The sequence below is a fragment of the Portunus trituberculatus genome, chromosome 17 (assembly GCF_017591435.1).
Source record: "Portunus trituberculatus isolate SZX2019 chromosome 17, ASM1759143v1, whole genome shotgun sequence".
NCBI classification, from domain to species: Eukaryota; Metazoa; Arthropoda; class Malacostraca; order Decapoda; family Portunidae; genus Portunus; species Portunus trituberculatus.
In genome coordinates, this window is record NC_059271.1 from 33635342 (window position 1) to 33642524 (window position 7183).

A 7183-nucleotide genomic window follows, 5' to 3' on the forward strand; every position below is an offset into this window, starting at 1 on the left:
ACATGATAGGACAAATACGTAGCCTTGCCTGTCATAAATTTACAGCTGTTACTTTAATCCTTGATTTAGTTCATTATTTAACTAAGGAAAAAATCACACAACTCACACTCCCTGACTCATGAAAATGACGAAAAGTTGCAGATTTTTTATACGATTCAAATTGATAATTGACTGGACAAATATTATGGTAAAGAATCTCACCTGTATATCAACCAGCGCCAAATGTGCCACAACAAAAGTCCATTACCGTGTGTGAACTGCTGAAGGAAGTATTTCGTGAGTGTTTGCACCTGAGATGTAAGGTGCCCCGTAAGTCTTTTTTTTTTTTAGCAAGTGACGCGTTAAGGAGGTAATGGCTATTTACGTGTTTTGTGTACTGCCCGACCCAAAGCTGACCCCTTCCACTCTCCCCGGGGTGGCTCTGTAATGCAGCTCGCTATCAGATCTTGCTGAGTGGCGGCCTGATGAATGCCCACCATGCTGGTACTGTTTATGATAATGTATGCGATTGGTAAATGTCTCTTTGTCACACCACTCAATAATGATCGATGGGGGCTTGATATGTGAGTCGTACCATGAAGGCAGACTCTACCCCCCAAACGACCCCAGACTGTTCCTCCCACCATCCCCACCCCATTCCCACACCCTTTCGATCCCAGACTGTCTCCCCATGGCCTTACCGTGCCTTACTGCCATCCCCCCACACACACGCTACCAAACGCCCACTCCCGAGGCTTGTGGACTTTTGTACATCTGATTGTCGCTCCCCCACACCTTCTGCCTGCGTCACCAGAAGGCCCAGGCAATAGCCACTGTTGACCTGAACCTCGCTATGTAATCATTATGGTGCTTGTTCCTTTCATTGGGCTCGCTTTAGTGTATCTATCTGTGTATACCAGACAGACATCCCCGTTAAGGAAAGTAACCAAGACAAGGTATTTACGTGCATACAGTCACATTAATAGTCACTTTCATCAGCATTCCTTCACATCTCACCCTCCAGGTCTCATGGAGAGAAAAGACTGAACCTTAGATGATGATGATATTCTCATCTACCTTCTGACTTGCTTTCTGATCAATGAAGAAAACTTACAGAATTAATAAGCTTTCACTAACCTAATACCATTCATATATATATATAGCGTGTTCGTAGCAAAACTTTAACCATTTCAGCATTCAAAAATCACTCATCATATCATAACTAAATATTTCATCGTCTAATCATACTGTCCTAAGACTCATAATAGGCCTTTCACATTTGCCATCACCAAGCGGGGATGCGGATCAGGCGCAAAGAAAGATAACGGTGTTCGCTGGCCCAGGGCGGTTCCTCCCAACCCTTACCTGAGCGATGGTATCTGGGACGCTATCCAGTACCGCCTTCCTCCATTTCCACGCTGCCGAAGGACTAAGCACATAATTGAACTATTGGGGATCGAGGGTGCTCTCACTTGATTCACCTGTACAAAGGCCACCGGAAATAGGAGTAAGGCAAGCCAGAGAGAAAGATGTGCATAGATAATCTGACCATGTGTGTGAAGAACCACGGCGGGCAGGTGTATGGGAGGCAGTTTATAGGAACAGGTGTTGAGGAAGCTAAGCGGGACAGGTACATGTATTTAGTGGAGCAGGTGTGTAGGGGTGTGTTGACAAGCTGTAAATGACAGAGTAAAGAGATTTGCAGGTGTGTGAGAAGTCTTTGAATTCGTAGAGAAATTTAATGGACAAATTATCATAGGTTTAGTGCACATTTTGTAATCGTGCTATCATGCTGTGTTAAATGATCGTAAAACCATTATAGATGTGAAGCCACGGCATCAGTGGTATACTAGTGATAGAAGTGCCAGTTGTTGTTGTTGTTTTCCTATTGTTTGCTGTTATTTTTATTATTGTTGTTGCGTATTTTAAATGTTTGTTTGTGTATTGTGTGATGTTTTAACAAATACATCATGAACATGTGTAAGAATCTGTGTGTGTGTGTGTGTGTGTGTGTGTGTGTGTGTGTGTGTGTGTGTGTGTGTGTGTGTGTGCTTGGGAGAAATGATCTTGCCTCCTTCCCTTTCGTTGTCTCATTCGCCCAGTCAGTCGCTTTTCCCTCTCGATTTCCCTTGCTCGAAAGCACTCCACCATCCCACCCTCCCCCACGCCCACCCTACCTCCACCCATTCCTCAGAGTTGGCACTGATGCCACTGCAACCTGGCACCCTCGGCTCCACAGTTGACAGCATCTCCTCCCAGCTTGGCACCTCTTTTCTCCCTTTTAAGCCATCCGTCTACCACACAAACACACACACACACACACACACACACACGCCCGGTAGCTCAGTGGTTAGAGCGCTGGCTTCACAAGCCAGAGGACCGGGGTTCGATTCCCCGGCCGGGTGGAGATATTTGGGTGTGTCTCCTTTCACGTGAAGCCCTTGTTCACCTAGCAGTGAGTAGGTACGGGATGTAAATCGAGGAGTTGTGACCTTGTTGTCCCGGTGTGTGTTGTGTGCCTGGTCTCAGGCCTATCCGAAGATCAGAAATAATGAGCTCTGAGCTCGTTCCGTAGGGTAACGTCTGGCTGTCTCGTCAGAGACTGCAGCAGATCAAACAGTAAAACACACACACACACACACACACACACACACACACACGCACACACATACACACACACTCGTAGTTTCATAGTGGTTAGTGTGTGGAAATCAGGTGCCATCGAGTTGGATAAGAAAGTGTTGTATCAATTGAGATATGTTATTTAGTATCGCTCTGGACTGCTGCTGAAATTGTATAGAATTTGGTCGTATGATAAAAGTGGCTGCCTCACCATCACCTACATTCCTACGCCACCATCGCCGCGTGGTGAGGACAGAGTCAGTGCCCACCACTGAGTGATGATGGAAGTAATCTTTTACCTGTTCACTTCGATAGCTGATTAGATAGTTTGCTTAAGGAATGATCAGTGTTTTTTTTTTCTCTCTTTCTTCATTTGTACCATGAAATGGCACATATTTTTTTCAGGAACAAGTAACATCCACGGTGCTCCATACACGCAATGGAAATAGTACGGGTGTGTGTGAAGAAAGGTATTGTTACTTGAAGCTTTCACATTTTATTCAGTGTAATCTGTCTGGTGTTCAACATTATGGCTGCAATGCAAACAAGCAATCTCACAGCGTGGTGACACCAACATGACACTTCATTATTGCGTCAAGCAAGAGGGCATTGACGGACACCCTCAGCCTGGCACCTCCTCCCTTCTGGTGCCAGAAGGGCGCGAAATGATCACATTGGCGCCTGCGGGTGATGGGGAGTCGTCACGATGGTCTCCGCCAAGATCACGGTGGCAGGGGGCGTGGGGTGAGGGAGTGCGGTCTGTGGTGCACAGGTGACAGCTGCCGGGCGTAGGGAGAGCAGGTGACTCACATTAAGACCGTGAATCCTCTGCGTGACTCATTCTATAGTTTTTTTTCAGTATTTATATTGTCTTTTAGATTTTAGAAATGCAAATTTTACATGTTATGCCGATTATTGTGTTCTTGTTTTGTATAATAACTTACCATACAGCTTCATTTTGACTTTTTACAGACACTTCAACTGGTATCTGCGGGAAAAAGCAATGTTTGAATTCAAGCAGAAAAATCATACAGATATTAGCTAAAGAATAAAGTAGAAGTTATCAGTATACTTAATTGTGTGCATGGACACTGGATGCCAAAAGTTCATTCTGCAAATCTCAAAGTGAGACAAACAAAGGCGAAGTGTTGTTTGCATTAGTTATATAGAAGATCCTTCAAACTCAAAACATTAAACTGATAAACCAAGAATTAAGGGAATACTGAAGACTTCTGTCTCTCCACATTTGAAGAAAGGTGGAAAATAAAAAAAAAACATGTTAATGTATACAAGTTTTTTTCAAGGAAGAAGGAAATTAACGAAGATAATTATATGACATCTACGAGCAGCAGATCAAGAGGACACCATTAAACATTATTAAATCGGGAAGAAATAAAGATTTGAGAAGATATTTTTCTTTCTAAGGCTGTTGACTCTTGAAACCAGTTGCTGGAGGAAATTGTGTGTGCTAAAATTTCTCATAAATTTTAAGAAGTGTATGATAAAGTAGCATTAGGAGGCGGAACATATTTAATTCAACCTAATCTTATTAAAATACATTGACAGAGAGCTCGCACACACGCACGCACGCACGCACGCACGCACGCACACACACACACACACACACACACACACACACACACACACACACACACACACACACACACACACACACACACACACACACACACACACACACACACACACACACACACACACACGATCATTTCTAAGGAAAGGAGTATCTTAATATTACATGTAAATATTCCTCTCTTTCCTCTCCTTCCTTCCCTCAGTGGCACTAATAACCTGCTTAAACACTTCTCTTATGAGTACTGCCCCGCCATTCCCTCCTCCTCCCTTCCCTTTACTAAGTCATAGCTCATTTTGCCTTTTCTATCACCTTCATCTTTTAATATTTCTTTAAAACATCACTGGGCCATTTTTTTATCTTCCTCCATACCAAGAGCCTTCCTTTCTTCGTTTTTTTCCTCTTCCTCCTCCTCCTCCTCCTCCTTCTCCTCTTCCTCCTTTCGACTTCCCACTTTTCACCTCTCCTACCTCTCTCCCTCCCTCTTAGCCCAGTCCCCTACCTCTCCCCCTGCTGCCTCCTCGGGCCTGCACGTCGACAGATTTACGGCCGAAGATAAACAGCAAATCCCGCAAATAATGAGAAGCAAGATGGATTGCCTCGGCGATTACGGGCCGCCAGGGCGATGCTGACCACTTGTGACTTGTCTCTCCTCCACTTGTTTACTGCCCGGCTGAGAGTGGCCGGCGAAGTGGGTGAGGGAAGGTGGAGGGGCATTAGAGCATTAAGGAGGAGGAGACGGGAGAGGAGGAGGAGGAGGAGGAGGAGGAATGAGAGGAAAAGGAGTACAATGTCGATAAGATGAAGAATTATAAGTTCTCGTGTGTGTGTGTGTGTGTGTGTGTGTGTGTGTGTGTGTGTGTGTGTGTGTGTATGTAGGTAGGTAGGTGTGGGTGTGCGATAAGACCCCCTCATGTAATTCTTTCTTCATTTGATATCGTCTGCGTGCATCTCTGAAATGGAGTGCGAATAAACGTTCTTTTCTCACCCTCTCTCCCCTTTCACACATTGATGTCAAATAATGAAGCCTTCACCTTCCCTCACTCTCTTCTCGTGTCACTCCTCCCGAGTCTGAAGTCATTAGTGGGCAACCCGAAAAAAATGACTGAGGGGAGACAATAAAGAGGGGAAGAGGCGAAAAAAGAGGCAGTTTGTTTCTTGTAGATGTCTCATTAGAGAGGGGAGAGGGAGGGGTCGCAGAGGGAGACGAAGAAAGGGGAAAGAGACACCGCTGATAAAAGTGGTAGAAGGGAACACATGAAGTGGGAGACGGAAGAGGGAGTGGAAACAAAACATGAATCACTTCAAAACAACAATGGTAAAGAAGACAGACAGACAGACACACACACACACACACAGAGAGAGAGAGAGAGAGAGAGAGAGAGAGAGAGAGAGAGAGAGAGAGAGAGAGAGAGAGAGAGAAGTACATTAACAGATGTTTTTAAAGTTCAGGAAGTCACTCCAAATTACTTTCTCCCCACGCCTACGCAAGAATTGAGGTTCACGAGAAGGAATGTAGTCTCCGGAAGGCGACGTTACTGGCGGAGGGGGCGAAGGAGGAAGAAGAGGAGGAGAGAACGAGCACGAAGACACAGAATGAGGAGCTGGTGTGATCAGAAATGGTGCGAGAGGAGGTGCTTGCTGATTTCTGGTGTTCTGCAAGCTGGAAATGAGACTAAAGACACAACAAGGAAATAAAGTAACACTAATAGTCGTGGTGAATGTAATGGTGACCAAGTGACTTATGGTGTTGATGAATGGTGGTGAGTGTGGTGGTGAAGACTTGGTGCAATGAGCCAGTGACGTCAGTGGTGCATTGTGGTAGTAGGGACGTGGTGACGAGTGACGTGTGTTGATGGTGCCGTGTCGTCCCTGCCGGGTTGTGCCGCGCGATTCTGCAGGTCATGGCACAGTACGTGTTGGTGATAGGTGGGAGTTGCCTCTGAGGGCGTAATACAGGTTTGGTCGGTTATGTTTTTTGCGTGTATGTTGGTAATGCAGAGAGAGAGAGAGAGAGAGAGAGAGAGAGAGAGAGAGAGAGAGAGAGAGAGAGAGAGAGAAAGGGAGAGGTACCAGTAGCAGCTCCTGGGTTACTGGTGTTTGCAGGCAGGCGGTGCAGGTGGTGGTTATAATGATGATGGTGGTGGTGGTGGTGGTGGGACGTCCCTCTCGCGGGTCATGGTGGAGGCGGCGACGCGGTGGTGGTGTCAACATGAGGGAGGACACTGACTTGCCTTTGTTGCGGCAGCTGGAGGGTCGTGCAGGAGCGGCAGTTGCTTCCCCATTTTCTTCCCTTTCTTGTGTGTAGTTGCCACCGCCATGGTTCCCGTAGTGAGGCGATGCTAGCCTGATAACGCCTGACCATTTCTCGTATTTGTCTGTTGCTTTAAAGACATATTTCTCCTCCTCTGTAACGTCTTGCTTTGCACGTCTGTTTCCGCTCCAACAATGTTCATTCATGTCCAGCCGCACTATAAAAGAGAAATAGAAAATCTTGCTTTGTATCGGCAAACTTAATTTTCAGTCCAATTCGAGACAGAAACCATGAAGAGAAAACATTTTGCACGTGCACTGTTATTGTATATTGTATTAATGAACATCGTGAGGTCTTCCGCTGTGTTGATTCCGGAATGTTTATGTTAAGTTACGGCCTCTGCCGCTGCGCTGTCCAGTCCCTCAAGTGCGGGGCAAGAGGGCCAGATAGAGGGAGTCGAGAATTGTTAACAAAAATAGTAAGAAAAGCGTTCACTGAATGGACGGTCACGGTCCTGCAGGTCATGGCCGCGAGGAAGGCAGGACTGAAGGGCTGCACTTTTACCAGGCTGGCGTCCATTGTGACCAGTTGGCCTCCTGCCCTGCCCTCCATGTCCCAATGGGTTTGAAGCTCCAACCTTGCTATTTATTACGGTTCAGCTTTTGTTGTAACTACGTATTGACTAAAAATGCGATGAGAAGTTTGGTCCAGCCAGGATATGAATGCATAAGAAGGCC

At 46.0% G+C, this 7183-nt stretch overlaps 1 protein-coding gene across 1 annotated transcript in view; it reads right to left on the minus strand.

Annotated features, from left to right (window-relative positions):
* Positions 1-3129: 3129 nt before the first annotated feature.
* Positions 3130-7183, minus strand: part of LOC123505020 — a 58358-nt gene continuing 54304 nt past the window's right edge. Inside the window, exons 3-4 of the transcript XR_006675020.1 lie at positions 3546-3589; positions 3130-3380 (exon numbers count right to left, since the gene is read on the minus strand). The gene's annotated coding sequence lies outside the window, so the exon portion shown is untranslated. The remainder of the gene's footprint in view (positions 3381-3545; positions 3590-7183) is intronic.